The sequence below is a fragment of the Hemicordylus capensis genome, chromosome 1, assembly GCF_027244095.1.
Source record: "Hemicordylus capensis ecotype Gifberg chromosome 1, rHemCap1.1.pri, whole genome shotgun sequence".
NCBI lineage: Eukaryota > Metazoa > Chordata > Lepidosauria > Squamata > Cordylidae > Hemicordylus > Hemicordylus capensis.
The window spans coordinates 191,622,348-191,644,969 of NC_069657.1; positions in this window are offsets into that span (position 1 = coordinate 191,622,348).

Sequence of the window (22,622 nt, forward strand, 5' to 3'; positions counted from 1 at the left end):
ATTTGTATGATAACAAGCCAACCAAGAATCAAGGAGAACGCAAGCCAATTGGAAGCCAGTGCCAGAAAACCAATCAGGAAAGGGGTGGGGAGCCCACCAAAATGGTCACTCAGATCGTGCAAATTGATTCAAATCAAATTGGGGCTGATTCGGTTCTACCTCAGATCAGCCCTTTCATTTAAGGGGCAATTTGATTTGTGGTTGAATCTGTGAATCACCCTCGATTCAGCACTAATAGATTTGCGCATGAATCGAATTGCACACCCCTACTCTCTTTTTGAGCCCTACTGACTCTGCTAAGCGATATACCCAAACAGGGATGCAGATTTACACACACTCTCTCCTTCATTTAAAGAGTTCCCACCCATTTTACTGAACCACACCAAATCTAATAACTCATATCCCCGTCACCAAATTGTTCTTCCTCCCACCACCACAATAATAATAATAATAATAATAAGGCATTGCTTCTTACGCTTTTCTGCTCTCTGCACCCCTGAACACAATACAGATAAGCTTCTTTCTCCAGCTGTTTCATCATTCAAAGCCCAGGTTACAGTGGTGGCCAGGGGAGAAGGCTACACCCCATGGTTTGCCTGATAGAAACACCATCAACTGTCACTGTATTAAGTCCTTTTTTTAGAATACAAACTTGTAATTCATATTTATGGAGTCTGCCATACAAGCCAAATGGAGTATTTTAAAAACTAGTCCAAATCCACCCATTGCAGAGGTGTGGTTGAAGCATACCCATTCCTGTGGTAAATGGAAGAATGATGCACCTATCAACTAAGTGTTAGATTCATAAGAAGCTGTTGAAGAAACTTTCACTAAAGTCAGACAGGCATAGACTGGCATCTGAGGACATTCAACTGTCTGTACTTGAGTCTGGTACAGCAGCAGCTAGAGACAAAGCTTGAAGAAAAAGCAGTTGAACCAGCAAAGGCTGGCTACGAATGGAAGGGTTATGTAGGAACCAGAAGCCCCATCACTTCCTGGAGTGAAGCTGGCCCTGATGTAAAGCAGGTGCCTTGTGAAGGAATGAGGCCTGAAGTTGAACCTCCTCTTTTGTATTGCAGATTTCTATACAGCATATGTATTTGCTTGCTCCCTATATTCTGTGTTAAGAAAACTGTGAAGGAGTCAAAAGTTTACCACTCCTGTTCTACCTTTAGTTTGGGAGAGAAAAGAGTTTTACTGGATACCCTTTGGAGGGAAGAGAGGGTTTGATTTGACCGGGTAAGTTTTAAGACAAAAGTCTGGGCAGTATATAAATGTGATTGGTAAATATATAAATAAATGGAGGAAACTTGAGTGGACCTGATTGGTTTGTTTAGAAAGCTTGGAGGCAGGATGGAAGAAACAGAAGGCGGTTTGCCTGCAGCAGAGAGTTAGCAGAAATTAAGAGCTGAGAAATCACTGGGAAAATTAAGCTGAGAACCATCTTGAGATCTGAATCACCCTCAAAAGCAGCTGAAGGAACAGTCTGGAACTGAACCTACAGTCCTGGAAAAGAAGAGCCAAGCCGAGCAAGGGAACAAGCCAGGCTCACTGCAGCAGAAGCGGATTATAGGTGATTATAAGAAAACTCCTGGTAAGGACTCTGGGTTAAGCCACAGTATTAGGTGCAGGTTAGATTGGATGTGTTTTTCTCCTGTTTTATTTGTTCCTTTATGCTCATGTGGCGGCTGTTTCTTTGTACTAAATTTTCCAAAAGAACTACTGTTTTGAATTAGTTCAATTCAAAAAGAGATTTTTATTCTATCTGTAGATTCTGTCTGTTTTCTCCACTCCATGCTTAGATGCCTTTCCAAACTACAAAAGAAGTTTGTTGCAGTACACTCAGCCAGAGAAAAATATAAAAGTCTACATGGTGGCAGTGGTGATGCTTCAGATCACAGGACTGGTTGAGACTGGGCTGTGAAATGCCTGAACTTGCCTCCCCCTCCTCTTGAGTAGGCCTTTCGGGAGGCCCCAAGAAGTCAGGCAAGGACTTCATCTCTGGCTATGCAGTTTAGCCTTAGCATGGTGCTCCGGGGGCCCTGAGGCAATGGAGGGGGCTCTAGGGAAAGGACAGCAGTCTTGGGGTCGGGTATCAGGTTCCCAGAGCTCGAGGCCTCCCCTAGGAGGGATGACAAGTTCTATCTGCTCGGGATCTGTCAGACCTATGGGACTTTCATCAGGGTCCGGGTCTCAGTTGGGCCACCGCTGCCTCCTCCTCCTCCAGGTTGGAATCTGGGTGGGTCCTGACATCAATAAACCAGATCAATAGGGAGTTCAAGGCAGACAAAAGGAAGCGCACACAGGGCATAATTAACTTAAGGAATGGATCACCACAGGATCAAAGAATTAGACAGATTCATGGAGGACAGTCCTATCAATGGCTTTAGCCCTGATAGTTAAACATGTTGGAAGTGAAGGACTCTGCGCTGTCTCATGCCTCAGTGACAGAGGGGACAGACTAGTGAGTCAGAGGGCTAGAAGGGTCAAGACACTGGTCATTCCTCCTCTCTACTGCTCTGCCACTATCCCTTTGATATATAGATTGCTACTCCCAGGGACTTCCTGCCAGCCTGCCTCCCTCCCTCCCTCTCCCTATCACACATGCTCGCCTCTCTCTCTGCACCATGTGTGCACAGAGATGCAGACAGCATCTGTCTGCATCCAGCTAGCTAGCTAGATTAGAGATACTATCTCTCCACTTTCCTATCTAGAATGGAGTTCTCCAATAAAGACTCCTCATATTGATTTGAAACTATGAACTGGCTCCAAGTTTCTTTTGGCTCTTAGCAGACACGCATGCCTGGTCAGACTCCACTGTGTTTCGCCTCTGTGCACTCTGCTGTAATAGAAGGGTATCTCTTACCAGGGAGAATTCCCAACAAAACACAGAACCTTCCTGTTCAGAGGCAAAATGCCTCTGATTTCCAGGCGCTGACACAAGCAGCAAGTGATGGATAGAATCATCCTGTTTTGAATGTGAGATTATTAGAAGCTCACACATCTTCAGTATTTGGATAGCCACCTATGGAGACAAAATGCTGACTAGAGCCCTATTCAGAGATAATACGGGTGTACAGATGTCAGTACACAGGTACATGTTGTGTAAATGACACATGTTCACTTTCAAAGTAAACCTGGGTACAGGCCCCCTCAAATTCAGGGTACAGATAAGTGTATGTGTATTCAACATAATGTGTGAATAACTGTGCATGTGTACAGATCTGTGCATGCATACAATGTATACAGATAGTACATGTGTTGAACATAATGTGGGAATAGGGCTATTATCTTGATCTGATCCTTAAAGGCAAATCTTGTGTTCTGAAAAAGAAAGGGATAAACTGCAAAGTGTTCTTTTGAGTAAAGAACATTTTTGTGTAAAGCATTTGTATCTAAATGTATCTTAACACAATAAACTTTTCTTTGGCTAACTTGAAATTGATGTCACTTTAATCCTGTCTATCGAAGCTGAACTCCCACAAAGAAAATAAAATGAACCTTTACAGCTAGTAGCACCATATCAATCTATCCTTTCCACTTCAGATTTTCACAAACAAGTAAAATGGTTCACCCAACCATTACCATTCTTTCTTTCTTTTTAATTTTTCTTGTATGGTTTGTCTGAAAGCTCATAACCTGCACCTTTACATATTTGTTAGATAGGCCAGAAAGAGTCTATAATAACTGGATCAAAATGAAGCACCATACCTCTCTGCTTCATATTCCCCCCTTCTCTGCTCCTAAAATGTAATTGTTGCAAAAAAACCCACAAAAAAACCCTTACTTTTCAGTCACCCCTTAAAAACAGTCCAGTGTAGATGTGTTTGTAGAAGTGTAAGCGCCAAGGTCCTCTTACTATGGAGCTTATCATTATTTGCAGAATCATTCAGAAATGGTTGCGTAATATGGTTTGCTGTTAGAACATATGGCCAGTTATGTTTTAACATAATAAGCTTTTCTGTGGCTAACTTGAAACTGATGTTGCTTTAATGCCGTTTATCTAAACTGAATTCACACAAGGAAAAAAAGAAAAACAAATGCTTTCAGCTAGCATCATATAAATGTGGCCTGATTTTACAGACCAGTTGATCAGATCTACATTTATAGCTGAGTGGATAGCAGTAGGTCAGAAGGTATGATATCACAGGAGACTCAAACAATATGAAAAGCTGTTTCAAAGTTCCCCATGTCCTTGGCCACTTGCAGTGTGTTTGGTGGAGATCTGTAATTAACATGGAAAGGTTTGTTCTAATAAGCTGATGTATATTTCAAAGACCTATTACATAACTCTATCATTGAACTTTAAAAAAAAATCATTCTAAGAGTGGTGAGTAAATTCAACAAACACCCCAAACCTGAGACTCCTGCCAAGAAAGACATGTTTATGATCTAAGCTAAACATATTAATATTGTCTCTTTAACCAAATGATTTAAATGGATTATAATGGAAAAAAATCTATTGGCAGTGTTTTCCGAGGCAAAGAGAACTGTAATGTAGAAATGTATTAATTGAATCTTCTATAGAAGACTTAAAAGTGATAGGTAGGAGGCAGACTAAATTACTCATGAGCAATCCTATTGAAACTGAATAGTTCTGTGGAGTAACTCACTCAGTAGTATTATTGAATAACTGAGACTGGATGCTGCTCAATAAAAGTAGCTAATCAAAATTCTAAGGCTCCAACTTACTTGGGAGGAAAACTTGTTGAACTCAGCAGGATTTACTTACAAGAAACCCTGCCAAGGATTGTGCTGAAAGTGTGATGACCCTTCTGCATAACCTGTTTTAGGATTCTAACGGTTGGTCATTAAGAAAATTGCTCTTGTTTCTACTTGCCTCCTGTTCCCCTGCCCAGCATATTATAAATGTGGAGATTGGAGAGTTAGTTGCCGGAAGCAAGAGTGGGATTGCAATTGTAGTGTTTTCTGCCAGACAACAATGGCAAGCAAAAAGCAGCAGCTTCCTTTAAATTCATCTTATGTCCCTTTTTAGAAATATGGGGCATTCTATATCAGTCAAAGATTGTGCCTTAGCAATTCCTTACTAAAAAGGCACTGTAGGGAGTGGGGGAGTGTGAAGCAACAGATTCCTCCATACAATCATGCACATGACAGAGGCTCAGTTACTTGTGGGGGACGGGGAATACCCTTATTTCTGCAGTTCCTATCAAGTCTGTATTGTCCTGCCAAGTGGTGAGGAGAGTTTTATCACCACTCTGTCTCTCATTGGAGATCTGGAGCACCCCAAGAGCAATCAAGTATTCCTTGCCAGGATGACCTAGATCAAGGGTTCCCAACGTTGGACCTCCAGATGTTGTTGGGTGACAACTCTCATCATTCCCAGCTTCACAGCCATTGGAGCCTGGGATGTTGGGAGTTGCAGTCCAACAACATCTGGAGACCCAAGGCTGGGAACCCCAATATGGATCATTGGCTTTCTAAGTGGTTGCATGTGCACTGCAGTTAATTACCACTTGGGTAATGGTTGTCTGTATTCAGTCTCTGAATGGAGGAGCTTCAGGACTCTCCCTCCTGTGCCCTGAGTACTGAGGGTTTGTGCTCACACAATGCTTTCTGCTGGCATGAGAGTGACACACATATGCTGTCCTTGGCCCCTACCAATTGTGAGGGAGGCATCTTGATCCCTATCTTCTTTCTAGGGTAAGAAATTTCTATTTCTCCTACCCGGGTTGTCCACTTAGATTCCAAGGTACCATATGCTCAGTAACAGATGGACTGATTATAAAATAGTATAATAGTAGTAGGATAGTACTAGAGTAGTACCATAAGAGCATATGAAGAGTAGTTCATAAGAAGGGGTCAGAGAGTAGTTCACAAAAACAGAAGAGCCTTGCTGGATCAGACCAAAGGTCCACCTAAAGTCCAGCTTCCTGTTTCCATCTATAGCTAGCCAGATGCTTTTGGGAAGACCACAACAGGAAGCCCCCAGAACCTTGGAAAGAGGAAATACTTTAATTACAGGAAGTAATTATAGTACACTGGGCCACAGAGACACATTTCTGGACAAATAAGAATATTAACGACAGCCACGCTTAGATCAGAATAGGATCGTGACCACAGCACTTTTAAAAATGATGACTGAACGCACTAATTTATCAATAGCTCAACTTCAGTGGGTACATAGCTAAGTAGGGATCTTCCTACACAGACATGAAAAATGTCTTCCCATACTGACTTCAGTATGAATGTCTAGTAAAAAGTTAAGCACCTAAAGCTTAAGCGTTAGATGTATTGTGCAACACTGAAAAGATCTGAAATATGTTTGCTGCTGACCATTTGAGAGTCTCCCCCCCCCCATTGAAGCCATTTTTAATTTTTTAAATCCCATCTCAGTCTGTAAGCTTTAGCTCATGGTGACTGGAGCTATGTGCCAGTTTGTCAGGGAAAATTATAGTTTTGCGTGAACTGGTGTGTGATGAGCAAGGCAGCCAGAAATCAGGGAGCCCTCTTTTCATCAAGCACCATATGGTCCACAGACATGCCTTTTTAAATTAACTAATTAGGTCTCTGGAGATCATTAGTGTCAATGCAGCATGTGAGTGCATCCTGTATCCTTCACATGCATTATAATATCCAGTGCTTACACTATTGCTCCAAGGGTGTTCCATCCCCCCCACCCCCACCCCAAAGAACTCTTATACAGGGATATGAAAATGGGGAAATGCTGCTTCATTGTGTACTAACCCAAAAAAACTTGTGTGCCTGTTTCGTTGGCAGTAATGCTAAGAAGCTTCTTTTCAAAATGGTTTGCACCATGGTTATTTAAAATAATCAGAACAAAATACTTTTCACCAAAAAAGGCAGCATATTTTAAAGAACATTTGTAGGCCCTGTTCATACATTGAGCCTTTTCACATGAGCATTTGAGGGTGGTTTGCAGTGGGAAGTTCTATCATATTTCCCACAGACAAGCAGAACCTCCATTTGGGTCTGCAAACTCTGCACACAGAAAATGCAAGTAGCTGTGGTTTCTATGTTTGAAACTGGGAGCTGGATTCTTCAAGAATCCAAATAACTATCCCAGCATGCACTGTGCTACCAGTAGACTGGGAACCCTCATACCTTCAGCTGCACCCTGATTGACCTTAAAGGGGCAGGAGATAGGACCAGCCCTACTGTCTGTATTGGAAGCATAGGACTATTGTGTACTTTGCAGAATGGCACATACACGGATGGCAGCCCCTCTAGCCACAGTGCTCTATCACAAAGACAGCTGCTTGCTGCCAGAAACAGCAAGCACACCCAGATGATAAACATTCTATGGCAGGACAGTTCCTCTGATTGTTCTGCCTTGGTAAAAACTGAGGCACAAAAATTGGGCTCTTACTGATGGTTGTGTGAATGGGGCTACTGTGTTGTACGTGCACAGAGGTGTCTGTACATATGTACATGTTTTTGTCTGACTGAATGACTGTAGTGTACATGCATTCATTTAAAAAGTGAAATGCAGGGTTCATATAGGAAGTGTACTGCTGTATGTGCATTGAACATAGTGTGTGAATAACTGTACATGTGTATAGATCTGTATGTGCATACATTTTAGACAGATAGTACATGCATTGGACATAACTCCTAATCAGACATTATGTATAACACTTGTTCAACAGGTGTACAGTGTACACAGATACAGATCTGTATACAGATACACTGATTCACATGTTATGCTGCATATAGGTACAGCAGTATGCTTCCTATTTCAGGGGGCTTGTACTCAGGTTGACTTTTTAAATGAATGCAAGTACAGTCATTCACACACAAGGTTGATTTGATTTAAATCATGATTTAAAGCACTTCACAGAAGAACTCAATTTTAATGATTTAAATCACAATAAATTAATTAAAATGATTAATTAATTCATAATTTAAATTAATTAAAATGATTTAATTAGATTAAATCATGAAGATTCTATTAATCATCATATAAAAGTGAATTATGTTGTCTAATATAACCTTAATATAACCTTAGAGATATAGATTTCATTTTTAGAAAGTAGGTACGCACTAAACTAGGTATACACTTCTCATAATGCTGTTTCATTCAGGCAGCCAAGCCTAGCATTTTGTTGTTGCACTGTTTGCATTTTTCATGCATGCCTTTCTTACCTAAAGGTGCAGGAATGTCATTAAAATATTCCCAAATCAGATCACTTTTATGGCCTGCTCCACGATCGGTGTTCCCCTTCTACAATTGAGGATACACACACACCCGGAAACGGCTTCCTCAGGACTGCAGGAATATGTTCTGTCCACTTTTGATTTCACTTTCTATTCTCCTCCCCTCCCCATCCTGTGCATTTATATCCAGACTTCTCCTCCTTGTTCAGATCTACTCCATCCCCCAAGTCCTCTATTCAATCATTGACCATCTTTGTCTTCTCACTTGGAGGTGTGTGTGTGTGATGCATGTACACCACCTGCAGAATAGGATCGATCAGGTCTGTTATCTCTCATATACTGCTGTTAACATCTGGCTTGTCACTGCTGGAGAGGGAGTCTTGGATTAGATGGATTCTACTCTTGGATTAGACCAGCTCTCAGTGAGACCTGGTCTTGTGGTAGCAAGCATGACTTGTCCCCTTAGCTAAGCAAGGTCCTCCCTGGTTGCATTTGAATGGGATACTTGATGTGTGAGCACTGGAAAATATTCCCCTTAGGGGATGGAGCCACTCTCGGAAGAGCAGAAGGTTCCAAGTTCCCTCCCTGGCATCTCCAAGATAGGGCTGAAAGAGGCTACTCCCTGCAACCTTGGAGAAGCCGCTGCCAGTCTGGGTAGACAATACTGAGCTAGATGGACCTATGTTCTGACTTATTGTATGGCAGCTTCCTATGTTCCTATGGATTTTTTCTCTGATCTTTCAAGGGAGTTCTTAGTGTCTTAATGTCTTGTCCCATGTACTTTCCTTATTCTTAAAATATGCGGCAACTGTAAAAGAATATTTTGGATCTACATGAAAGGTTAACCGCACTGGGTTTATTCTTTTTTTTAAGTGTCATTCAGTTATTATGCTTAGTTAATCCATATTAATTACTTTTCTGAGCACTTTTCACAGACTAAGTAGGCTAGTTTCAAACAGCGTTAATCCTCCAAATCTCTCCTAATGGCTACTTTTTTAAAAAAAACCCACACAAAAAACTTTAAAAACTTACTCCAGATATTAATACTGTAAATGAATCACTCCTAAGTGGAGAGCAGTCAACAGCTGTCACCCAGTATTTAAGGGCTGTGTCTCCCATATGCTACACCTGTGACGAAAATAGTAAAATGGGTGGGAGTTGCAGCATGGGAAGAGGGCTTTCCTCCACATATCTGCTCACACAAAAAAAAAGGGGGGGGAGGGGGAGATGCTGGGCCCCTCCTTGCAGGCAGGGCTGTCTTCTAAAGGCAATGCATGCAATTCCAGTCCCATGATTTTAAGCAAAGGAATAAGCACTAGGCGAAGCATGTTTAAATGCAAAGATTTGTGCAAAGACCCTTTAACTCTCATCAGCTCTCATCAGTGTGTGTGTGTGTGTATTTTTAAAGCACCTTGTGATATATGAAGGCCAAAGACTGCCCCAGCTGGTGGAGGAATTATATAGCACTGTACAGTACAAGCAGAATCCCATACAACTTCATAACAAGGTAAATTATAGCAGTAAGTGCTAGGAATAAATGTGCTTCATTGCCAACAATGTGAATTGATGCACACCTACCCTTAAACCTTCCTTCCTTTCCTCAGAATCCTCTCAAAGATCTCCTTTTGCTGCAGCTAGGATACTAGTCTGCAACAGAATACTCTGCTCTTGGCACTATCTGTGAGTTTCTCACCAATGCTGGCAGCCAGATAGGCGAGTGACCCCAGCACAGCATCCCTCCAGTGGCTGTTGCTGGTGTCTACCTTAGATTTCTTTGTAGATTGTGAGCCCTTTGGGGTCAGGGGATCATTCATTTATGTATTATTTATTTTTCTATGTAAACTGCTTTGAGGTTGACGAGCAGTATATAAATATTTGTTGTAGTAGTAGTAGTAGTAGTAGAAATAAAATAAAATACTAGAAGTCTTATTTAACACAAACATTTAAAACACAGCAATAACACCCAAAGGGACTGTGCAATTTGTATGCATCTATAGTCATCTGCAATTCTATTAAATAGATTGCCAACATATCTATCCCGCTCCTTGCCTGGCAATCTTTATTCCTTTCCCAGTACTGGGAAATCATCTGTACCTGCAATCATATTCTCCCTAATTAGAGTATTAGGGAGTAAGTGTTAGTGTAATTATTCTTATAACAGAGTATATTATTACAGAGTACTTATTAGGGAGTAAGTATTCTAACACCAGCTTTAGCACTGTCTAGCATTTGATTTCCTGCTGCACAATCAATGGTCAGTCTTTTGTTTCTACCCTTGGACTATCAAGATGCTTCTTTGTACTATAAGATAACAGACCACTGCTACCTGTTGCCATGACTCCGCTTTAAATACGTTTTCTCGCTTTCTATGAACATGCCTGAACAGTATTCACTGAAATGTTTCCTACACTGAAGAATTTCCACTGTGATTTTTAAAAACTGTGCCTGATCTTAGCTCCTATAATTATTTTAGTAGCTTTCATTTAATAGTGCAGTGTGGGCTGCTTACATTTTAGGAAGATGCCTAGCCACAATTACAAAAAAGGAGGAAAAACCTAGAGAGGTGCTGTCGGCTTTGCAGCCCTAAATATAGTATATTGCTTTGAATGTCAGTTCAGAAAATGCAAAAGGAGGCAGCTGAGGTCTGTAGGAGTTGAGGCCATATGGAACATTGAATAAAGCCTTAGTTTGTATGGTTCTGGAAAGGCATTATTCAGCACTGGTAGTGGAAAGACTCTTATAATTCAGCTGTTTCTGGAATGGTGTAGGACCAGACCATGGGGAAACAGCTCCTGCACTATGCTAACATATACACTGGGTGTGAATTTTCAGAGTGATAGGAAAAACATGGACAGATAGACTACGTTTGTAATGGGAAACATAGCAATTTGGCTTGAAGACTTGCCAAAATGTTTCCTCAGAGGGATTTCCAATTTGTATTCCATAGACTATCAACAGTCTCCAGATCATTTGCTGGTGGTCTCCAAGGAGAGGTCTGGCCATTTCATCTTGGCTTCTCTTCCTTGTTTCCATCTGTTAAATCCCATTACATGCAACAGAAATGTGTTCTGTATTTCCTTAATCACTCTTTGTGGTACAGAGAAGCTGCCTCACAGACTTTTATTTGATTGCCTTGCCAGTGTGATAGAGACAGCCATTTCAGCAACAAACGGGAAAGGGTTCCACACATTTTTGTTACAAATATATTTTTTAAATTCAGTCACACTCTGGGAAAAGAGAACATTAGAAGCACTTGGTTTAGACATACATTAACTCCAACACAAACTTAAACGTGTTTAGCATATGATTCCAATTTATGATATAAAGTTGTTCCCTGGAATACTTAACATTTGGCTTGAGTTTTGAGGCTCACTAAAAATATTTATAGCATTTCAGGCTAAATTTCCTGTGTTTGGTTCTTACTATTGCTATGTAATACTGCCAGCTTCTGCTTCTGTATTAAATGAACTTAGATATATTACTCTATTAAGTATTTTAGAATGTCTCCTTGTCATGATCCCTGAGCTCAGTCATTGACTGACTGGGACAGAACCAGAGGACTCCAAAGGAGGAACAGAATTCAAGCCCCCACAATGTCAGGATTCAGGGGACCCCATATCCCCAGAATTCCTGTCTGAAGATGCTCTCTTGACCTCTTCATCTGTTCAGAGGATGAGGCTGCAGTTAGGGATGTGCACAAAATGCCCGTGCACTCCCTGGGGCAGGGCGGGGGGTGCCTTTAAGTGAGCAGGTAAGGCACACTCCTTATCTGTTTGCCCTTTCACCATTCCCCCCACACTGGCTCTCAATTTTGAAAGAGATGTGTGGGGCTGCAATGTTCCTTCCTGCAGCCCCAATCGGTGTTGGCTGGCCATGTGCGTACTGACACTGATCGGGGCTGCAGGAAGGAAAGCTGCAGCCCTACACATCTCTTTCAAAATCAAGCACCAGTGGGGTGGGGTGGGGGAAGCAGAAGGGAGGGGCAAATAGGTAAGGAGTGCCTTACCTGTTTTTTTGAAAGCACCTCACTGCCACCCATCGGACCAGCTCAAATGCCAGCATTCAAACAAGTTTAGTGCTCCAGAAAGGGAGCACCAAACCTATTTGTGCACATCCCTAGCTGCAGTCACACCAGCCCAGCATTCAGTAGCCCAGCATCTGCCAAACAAGGCATGCTTCCACAGCACTTCTGGACAGGGGTGTGGCCAAGCTTCCCTTTAGTGTGGAGGCTTAACATCAGAGCGTGCCAAAATATTCACTTCTGGCTACCACTGCAGACAGATAGGTGTTGTATGCATATGCCAGCGTGGTGTAGTGGCTAGAGTGCTAGACTAGGACCGAGGAGACCCGAGTTCAAATCCCCATTCAGCCATGATACTAGCTGGGTGACTCTGGGCCAGTCACTTCTCTCTCAGCCTAGCCTACTTCACAGGGTTGTTGTGAGGAGAAATTTAAGTATGTAGTATACCGCTCTGGGCTCCTTGGAGGAAGAGCGGAATATAAATGTAAAATCATCACCATCATCATCATCATCATCATGAAAATCAATTGGGAGACAGACTGGCACATGCTTTCAGTGGCCTGTAAAAAGCGCTTTCCAAACTGGCCCCACAGTGTCATTGTGGAAGCTCATCAGTAGGCTGTAGAACTTAAATGCTATAAATGTTCCTCTCTTCAGCCTCCCTGCATGGTTACTAATAATCCCCCAAAGTTTTTTTCTTCCATAGGATTCCATAAAATCCTTTCACCATGAAGGATTTTTAATGGCATTTATGTGGCAAAACAGCATTCATTGCTGTTGTAATTGTGTCCATCCACCTTGCTGCTGGTCGTCCTTTCCTTCTCTTTCCTTCAGCTTTTCCCAGCATTATGGGAAAATCTCCCATAGATGGGTTTTCACATAATCTGTCCAAAGTATGATAGTTTGAGCCTGGTCATTTGTGCCTCGAGTGAAAATTCTTATTTGTTCTATGATCCATTTGTTTTTTCCCCCATCTGTCCATGGCATCCTCAAAAGGCTTCTCCAGCACCAAAGATCAAAAGTGTCAATACTTTTTCTGTCTTGCTTCTTCAAAGTCCAGCTTTCACATCCATAGAGTGTCATGGGAAAAACCATTGTCCGAACAATTCTAATCGTTGTAGGTATAGACATGTCACAGCATCTAAATATCCTTTCCAAGGCCTTCATTGCAACCCTACCAAGTGCTAGTCTGCAGCGTATTTCTTGAGTGCTGTATCTTTTACTGAAGATGGTCGATCCTAAAAGGCAGAAGCTATATACATCTATATAGAACCACGTATATAGCAAAATATATATCAGCAGGCTACAAGACAAGCTGCAATTTTAATCTTTTTAAAAGTATATTTATCATATGGAAGCAGTTTGGAAGCAAGGCTCAGATCAGGGGAGACAGCAAACTTTTGTAATCTTCCCTAAAGGAGCAAGCAAGCAAGCAAACAGATAAATAAATAAACAAAACAATGGGATAACAAGGGGAAAGGACAAGGAAAGTTTGTTAGGACTATTTTTTTTCTAGGGTTTGATTTCTGGCTGGCTAGGGTTTTGCTTTTGACAGGGCAGTTTCAGTTTCAGATGTGCCTAGAGAGATTGTGGGTGGGGATTTGCTGCAGGTAAATCACAAAGCTTGTGCAAGGGGACACATTCCTGAGGCAATTAATATCTGAAGCAGCTCTTGAGAAACAAGGCTCCAACCAGAAGAACTTTGCTACCTGGAGCTTTGTGATCAGGAGTTTGCTAACAGATATCAAATGAGTTTTGTGTAGAGTTTTACGGGCAAGTGTGCAGGGAGGTGCTCCAGCAGTCCCCCTTTATCACAAAGGAAAGGAGACACCCAGCATGAGGAGAATCTATTACCCCACTTGTGTAGTTTTCTTGGAGGACAGAGCTTTAAACCTTTAATTAGCTGTTAACTGCAGCGAAGACTTAGCTTTCAAGTTAACAAGCTCTCTACATTCTAAATAGCCAATAAAACTAGTTATGAAGGTAGAATGACAGTAGACGCGGGGATGCTTCTAAGTGTATTGCATGGAGTGCTGCATGTATGACTGCTTGAGGGGCAAGAGTTGTGAGTGGGTGCTTGGTGCAAAGAGCTCCTGGCTCTCAGGCAGCAAGTTTGTTCCCTCAAAGCCAAGGTGGCTGACCTGGAGAAGCTCAGGGAAGCAGAGAGGTGTGTGGATGAGACCCTCAGAGATGTGGTAGAGGCATCCCACACCCAAGTTGACAGCTTCTCTGTTGTAATAGAGAATTAAGGTCTCAGGGAAGGAGGACATCAGTTTGAGGAAGAGGGAATGTTCCCTTAGAATGGAGCCCTTCCTTGGGTGCTGCACCCATATCCTCTTGCACAAAGGATACTCCCCCTGGGGGTGGGGTAGTAGGGGTGATTTGATTGTTAGGGGCATAGAGAGATGGATTCATGATGCACGTGTGGACCACATGGTGACTTGCCTGCCTGATGTGAAGTTTGCGGATATCATGCAGCATCAAGATAGGTTGTTGGGCAGTGCTGGGGAGGAGTCGGCTGTCGTGGTGCATGTCGGCACCAACGATGTTGGGAAATGCAGTAGGGAAGTCCTGGAAGCCAAATTTAGGCTGCTAGGTAGCATATTGAAGTCCAGGATGCCCAGGGTAGCATTCTCTAAAGTACTACCTGTTCCATACACAGGACCAGCAAGATAGGTGGAACTGAGGGGTCTCAATGTGCGTGGTGGTGCTGGAAGGAGGGGTTTATATTATTAATTATTATTTATTATTATTATTATTTATTTACACAGTCAGCAACGACCTGGGATGGCTGAATTTTATTATCAATGTTGTTGCTGTTATTATAGATATCATCGCAGAATATAGGCTGTTCCCAGTAAAGCTGCTTTTTGTAATTGGCTGATGGTGATTTCTGTGGCCCCTATGGTGTTGAGGTGCTCTTCAAGTTGTTTTGGAACTGCACCCAGGGCGCCAATTACCACTGGGATTATTTTGGTCTTCTTCTGCCACAGCCTTTCAATTTCAATTTGTAGATCTTTGTATTTGGTGATTTTTTTCTATTTCTTTTTCTTCTATTCTATCCCCTCGTATTGCTATGTCGATTATTTTAACTTGTTTTTCTTTCTTCTTGACTACAGTCATATCTGGTGTATTGTGTGGCAGATGTTTGTCTGTTTGTAGTCGGAAGTCCCATAATATTTTTGCCTCTTCATTTTCTACAACCTTTTCAATTTTATGGTCCCACCAATTTTTGGCTTGTATTTTTTGCAGATGTTCCAGTGTATCATCCCTGCTACCTTGTCATGCCTTTGTTTGTAGTCAGTCTGTGCGATCTTTTTACAACAGCTGATTAGGTGGTCCACTGTTTCATCTGCTTCTTTACAAAAGGGGCACTTGCTGTTTGTTGTTGACTTTTCGACTTTTGCTCTTATTGCATTTGTTCTTAGTGCCTGTTGTTGTGCAACCAGTATTAAACCTCTGTTTCTTTCTTCAAGTTGCCATTCTTAAGCCATTGCCAGCTCTTGGTGATGTTTGATTTTCCACTTATATTGTGCAAATATTGACCATGCAGTGGCTTCTTTTTCCATTTTTCTGCTCGGTTCTTGACTTGTTCTCTCTTGTAGGCCTGCTTTGTTTCATTGGTGTTTAATAGTTTCTCATTATTGACCATTTTAAGTGCATCTTCTTCACTGTCCTTGATATATTCTTCAAGGCCTCTTTTCTTCTCCTCTACTGTTTGATGGACTTGCAGCATTCCTCTTCCACCTGAGCTGTGAGGGAGGTATAGCCTATCTACATCACTGCAGGGGTGCAGAGCATGATTGATGGTCATGATTTTCCTGGTCTTACGATCTAGTGTCTCTAGCTCTGCCTGGGTCCAGTCTATTACTCCTTCAGTGTATCTGATAACAAGTATAGCCCAGGTGTTTATGGCTTGTATGGTGTTTGTGCCATTGAGTTTGGACTTGAGGATTTTTCTAACTCTCCTGATGTATTCACTTCCAATTTTTCTTTTAACTTCAGTGTGTGTGCGATGTTATCAGCCTGGAGAATGCCCAAGTATTTGTAATGTTTTTTCTCTTGCAGGTTCTTGATGTTGCTTCCATTGGGCAGTTCTATTCCTTCTGTTATTCTTATTTTTCCTCTGTTCATTATTAATGCAGCACACTTGTCTAGTCCAAACTCCATTGCTATATTGCTACTGAATATACGGACAGTGTTTAGCAGTGATTCAATTTCTGACTGGGACTTTCCATAACTTCAGATCGTCCATGTACAGCAGATGGCTGATTTTACTGGATGTTTTAGATGTTTAGTATCTGAGGCCTGTTTTGTTTAGTATTTGTGAAAGTGGAGTCATGGCGATTACAAACAGAGGGGACAGTGAGTCCCCTTGGAAAATACCTCTTCTAATGCTAACCTGTCCAAGTGTCTCGCCATTGATTGTTAACTGTGTACTCCACATGCTCATTGCTTTTTAAAAATAAATATCTGAATGTTTTTGCTGACACCAGTTGTTCTAAACATTTTAGTATCCATGTGTGAGGCAATGAGTCGAAGGCCTTCTTGTAGTCAATCCATGCAACACTTAGATGTGTTTTTCTTCTCTTGCAATTCTCTAAAATCATTTTGTCAATCAGCAGCTGGTCTTTTGTGCCTCTGGTGTTCGGGCAATTTCCTTTCTGTTCAACTGGAAGCTGCTTATTAGTTAATAAGTGTTGCATTACTTCATCTGCTATTATTCCAGTTAATAATTTGAACATGGTTGGCAGGCAGGTTATCAGTCTATAATTACTTGGAACTGCACCTTTTGCTGGGTCTTTCATTATGAGATGAGTTTTGCCAGTTGTTAGCCATTGTTCAATATCACTTCCTTGCAAAATGTGATTGAACTGTATTGATAGTTGTTTATGGAGGCTTGTTAGGTGTTTAAGCCAAAAGCCATGCAGTTCATCGTCGCCTGGTGCAGTCCAATTTTTAATTTTCTTTGCTCTTTCACTTATTAATTCTGGTGTTATTATTAGATCTTGCATTTGTTGGTTACATTTTTTGACCTCTTTCACCTAATAGGTGCTGCATTACTTCATCTGCTACTATTCCAGTTAATAATTTGAACATGGTTGGCAGGCAGGTTATCGGTCTATAATTACTTGGAACTGCACCTTTTGCTGGGTCTTTCATTATGAGATGAGATGATGATGATGATGATGATGATGATGATGATGATTAATTCAATTTCTATGCCACCCTTCCAAAAATGGCTCAGGGCAGTTTACATAGATAAATAACAAATAAGAAAGATGGAAAAGGCAGAACACATTCTTTTTTATTTTAAGTGCCAACAGTTTGTTTCCATCTTGGTTCAAGTGGAGCCCATCCCTATTGTACAGGCATTGCTTGCCCCAAAATGTATCCCAGTGCCTAAGAACACAGTTTTTGATTGTGTGAATGAGCTTATAGTATACTTGGACTTCCAAAAAGCTTGAGACAAAGTTGCCCACCAAAGGCTCTTGAGTAAAATTAGCAGTCATGGGATAAGGGGAAAGGTTCATGTGTGGATTGCTAACTGGTTGAAGTACAGGAAACAGCGGGTAGGAATAAATAGACAGTCTTCACAAGGGAGGGAAGTAAGAAGTGGAGTCCCCCAGGGATATGTAATGGGACCAGTGCTCTTTAATTTGTTCATAAATGAAGTTTATGAAGTTGGGGTAAGCAGTCAAGTGGCCAAATTTGCAGATGACATGAAACTATTTAGAGTAGTGAAATCCACAACAGATTGTGAGGAGCTCCAGAAGGATCTCCCCAAACTGGGTGAGTTGGCAACAAAATAGCAAATTGATTAAATATAAGCAAGTGTAGAGTGATGCATATTGGAGCAAAAAAACCCTAACTTCACATATGCACTGACGGGGTCTGAGCTGTCAATGACTGACCAGGATAAAGATCTTGGGGTCGTGATGGAAGGCTTGTTGAAAGTGTCAACTTAGTGGGTGGCAGCTGTGAAAAAGGCCAATTCCATGCTAGGGGTAATTAGGAAGGGGATTGAAAATAAAAATGCTAATATCATAATGCCCTTATACAAACCTATGGTGTGGCCACATTTGGAGTACTGCTTGGAGTTCTGGTCACCATATCTTAAGAAGGATACTATAGAACTGGAAAAGGTGCAGAAGAGCGCAACCTAGATGATCAGGGGTGGAACACCATCCTTATGATGCAAGGCTACAGCATCTGGGGCTTTTAGTTTAGAAAAGAAGAAACTACAGGGAGACGTGCTAGAGGTATATAAAATTATGCATTGGGGACAGAGAGTGGACGGAGAGAAATTTTTCTCCCTGTCTCATAACACTAGAACCAGTGTCATCCCATGAAACTGAAGGCAGGAAAATTTAGGACCAACAAAAGGAAGTGCTTCTTCACACAGTGCATAATTAATCTATGGAATTCTCTGCCACGGGATGTGGTTATGGTCACTAGCTTGGATGGCTTTAAAAGAGGCTTAGACAAATTCATGGAGGACAGGTCTTTCAATGGCTACAAGTCTGGTGGCTATAGGCCACCTCCAGCCTCAGAGGCAAGATGCCTCTAAATACCAGTTGCAGGGGAGCAACAGCAAGAGAGAGGCCATGTCCTCACCTCTTGCTTGTGGGCTTTCCAGAAGCATCTGGTGGGCCACTGTGTGAAACAGGATGCTAGACTAAATGGGCCTTGAGCCTGATCCAGCAAGGCCATTCTTATATTCATATACGCCCTGCTATGTGTATCTCTAAGCGGTGTACACAATTAAAAAACACAACAAATATAGAACGGGAAAACAAATTAAAATAACTTCACAGAATAAAAAGTTAAAACAAATTACTGGGTTGAAAACAAACAATTTAAAACTTTAAAAGCCTGAGAAAACAAGTGTGTCTTGAGCATCTTCCTAAAAGAAATCAGAGAGGGAGATGCTCTTTTTTTGACAGGGAGCATATTCCAAAGTTCCAGGGCAGCCACAGAGAAGACTTGGTCCCAAGCCGGTGGTAACCGTAACCATATCTCCCCATATGATCTTAATAGGCAATAGGGTTCATGACAAAGAAGGCACATTCTTAAGTACCCTGGACCCAAGTCACTGAGGGCTTTTATAGGTAATAACCAGCACTTTGTATTTCACTCGGAAACACAGCAGCAGCCAGTGCAGTTCTTTTTATACAGTCCCTTCGGGTTGTCCCAAAGACCAGCCTGGCTGCCACATTCTGTACCAATTGTAGTTTCTGGACTATATGTAAAGGCAGCCCCACGTAAAGTGCATTACAGTAGTTGAGCCTTGAGGTCACCAGCATATGCACCACTGTTTTAAGGTCAGTTACCTCCAGAAATGGGCATAGCTGACGTATCAACCAAAGTTACTAAAAAGCACTTCTGGCCCCTGTCTCAACCTGAGAAACCAGGGAGAATTTTGGATCTAGGAGCACTCCCAAGCTACATACCTGATCTTTCAGTCAGAGTATAACCCCATCCAGAACAGGCAGATCTAAACCATTTCTTGAGTCTCTACCCCCGCCTCCCCAGTCAGTACCTCCATCTTATTTGGATTTCACTAGGTTACATCCAGCCCATTACCACCTCCAGGTTTTTCACACATGGCTGTATGCCTCAGGGTATCTGAAGAGCGTCTGCTTCGCAGCAGATTTTAGGCACTTTAATTCAAGGGATTAAACAGACCATTCACATAGCCATCAGCACCCCCTTCGCATAGCCATCAGCACCTCCATCAACACCTTCAGAGAAAGCAGATGCCCAGGAGGTTTTCCCCCCCAAAAGCTGCTGGAAAGAGGATTTTTTTAACCCCAGACATAACTCGGGCTAAGCCAGAATCCGCAGCCTCCCTTTGGAGAAAAACAAAGCCCTGTCTGTCCTGGTCCCTGATAGCTCACAGGGAAGTTGGATTAAATCCAGAGAATATGTGGACTGGCACATTCCAATCAGGAGTGAATTTGGGGGGAAAGCCCTGTCTATAAAACCTCCAGGCAGGCATTTAGGGATATTATGCCATTTCCTGATGAAGTCGATATGGAGAAATATATGTGGGTTTCGTCAGCATATTACACCCTGAACGAAATCTCCTAATGATCCCTCCCAGTAGTTTCATGTAGATACATTTGCTACATAAATTTGTCAATAAATTTGCTAAATACATAAATAAATATTAGCACGGGAGACAGTATGGAGCCTTGTGGAACTCCATGCTTTATTTCTCACTTTGCAGAGCAGCAGTCTCCAAGTGACACCATCTAGGGATGTGCAAACCGGTTCGAATTTGAACCGATTCGGTTCAGAGGTTCAAACTCAGACCAAACAGGACATTGCATTGGCAACACTGGTCTGAGTTCGAATTGATCGAGCCAGGTTCGGTACGAGCTGGTTCGAAGGTTCTAGAGGCCATTTCAGATGTTGTCTTCCATTTTGTGTGACTTGTGTTGCTTCATTGGCTGAGCTCTTGCTTCCCTGATTGGCCAGATGAGTCTGGCTCTCTGGTAGGTTCTGCACTGTGCCAGTCCTTGAGAACTGGCACCCTATTGACCAGGGGGAGGGCAAAGGTGGAGGATCCCAAATGAGGGAGTTTCAAATCCTATTTAAAGCCAAGCCTCTGACCTAACAAAATCACTCTGGCTGCAGTTGCTGCTTGGCTTCCTTCTGGCCTGCTGTTGCTGGTGCTGTTGGTGTGGTGAGTGTCTTATGCCTGTTTCTATTCCCTTCTGCCTGTTTCTCTCCCTCCCCCCCCCCGTCATCTCTCCCCTGCTTTAAACCATTTTTGCCCTGGTGTGTGTCTGTTGTTCTGCTGTGTGTTTGTTCTGCTGCTTTTATTTTTTTCCCCTGAGTGAGGGTCTGTCTCTCGCTCTCTCCCTTTTCCCCTGGCCCAGGCCCTTTGGCCTGAGGCCTCTCTCTGGCCTATTTCTCTAACCCAGTCTCCACTTTCCCCCACCTTTTTTGCTTTTGGTGGCTGCTGCTTTTAAATCTGTTGGCTGAGTTGAGATAGAGAGAGTCCTCCTCCTCAGCTCAGCAGCCACTGCCAGTTGTTTTTACTTTATTCTGGGTTCTTTGGTGGGGTTTTTCCTTGTTTTCTTTGGAGCAGCTGCTTTTCTTTGTTAATCCTTTTCTTGCTGTGCTTAGCACACTGTCTGCTCCGGAGTCCAGCACCTCTCTGTCCTCCCCTTTCCTTTCCTCCCCCCGCCCCACCACTTCCTCAACCCCATCCCCACAGCCTTTTTTCCCACCAGCCTTTTATTTATTTTCTCAGTGATTTTATTTTTGTTTGGGGGGCAGGTCAAAAAGCCCTACCCCCGCCCTGGCTGTGCCTGCCCACCCGCGCTGTGCCAGCCTGCCACTGGTCTGGAATTCCTTCTTTTTTCTCCTGACCAGTGTGTGGGGCAGAAGATCTCCAGGACGAGGGGGTATGTGATTACTTTTTGTTGTCCCCTTTCCCCCCTTTAGTGTTCCTTAAATAGGGCCTCCTTTCGTGTTTGGATGTGGGTAGGTATATTGTCTTTGTTTTTTCTTTACAGGTTGTTTCTTGTTTTCATAGGTTCTTTCTTGTTTTCACAGTTTTCCCCTTAGTCCCCCCCCCCCATTGTGTATTGTATTGTATTGTATTGTATTGGGTGGAGTGGATGGGTAGGCTTGTTTTAAAAGGGGTTTTCTTCAAATAGGGTTTATTAAAAAAAAAAAAAGGTTTCCCCCAATAGGTTTTTTTTAAAATCCCCCCGAATAGGCTTTTTTAAAAAGGGGGGTTTCCCCCCCCCAATAGGTTTTTTTAAAAATCCATTTTTTAAAAAAAACATATTTCCATTTTTTTTTTAAAAGCCCTTGGGTCTTCAGGAATGTCTGAGCGCCATGTGGCAAGCAAAGCTCTCAGCAGGGTGGCAGGCAGAGCTGGGGGGGTCTCTAATCTGGTGTGGGAGGCTGGGGTGGGGGCAGAGAAGATGCTGTCCTGTGGTCCCACAGGTCCCCATCGGTGAATTCTTTGGCCCAGGTGAGGTGGTGGCGCGAGGGCTCTCCTATCTGGAGGTGCCTGCTACCGCCAAGGGCCAGTGGTGGGTCCATCGGGTGGTGCACCACTGGGGCTGGTTCCTGGTGCAGAGCCTGGTGGTGCGAGGGGCTCGCCTGCCAGGGAAGCTTCTTCCATGGTGGGAGTGGAGGGCAGGACGGAGGATGGAGGGCTTGATGGCTGGCAGTACAGCCAGATTTTCCCTCCCTCTTGTGGCCCTTCCAACGCTCCTCTCACCACTCAGTGGGGGGCCCCCGGTGATGCCCAGGTTGTGGGGGAGTCCAGTGCTGGGTCCTCCCAGTCTGGCTCCAAGGGGGAAGGGTCTGCTTCTGATGTGGAGGGGGTGGCCCCTCCTCCAGTGAAACCGGGCCCTTCTTCTTCCACGCAGGGTGGAAGGGGGGTGGGTGACGGTGGTGGGTGAGCACCAGTTCAAAGCAGTTCGAACTGGGT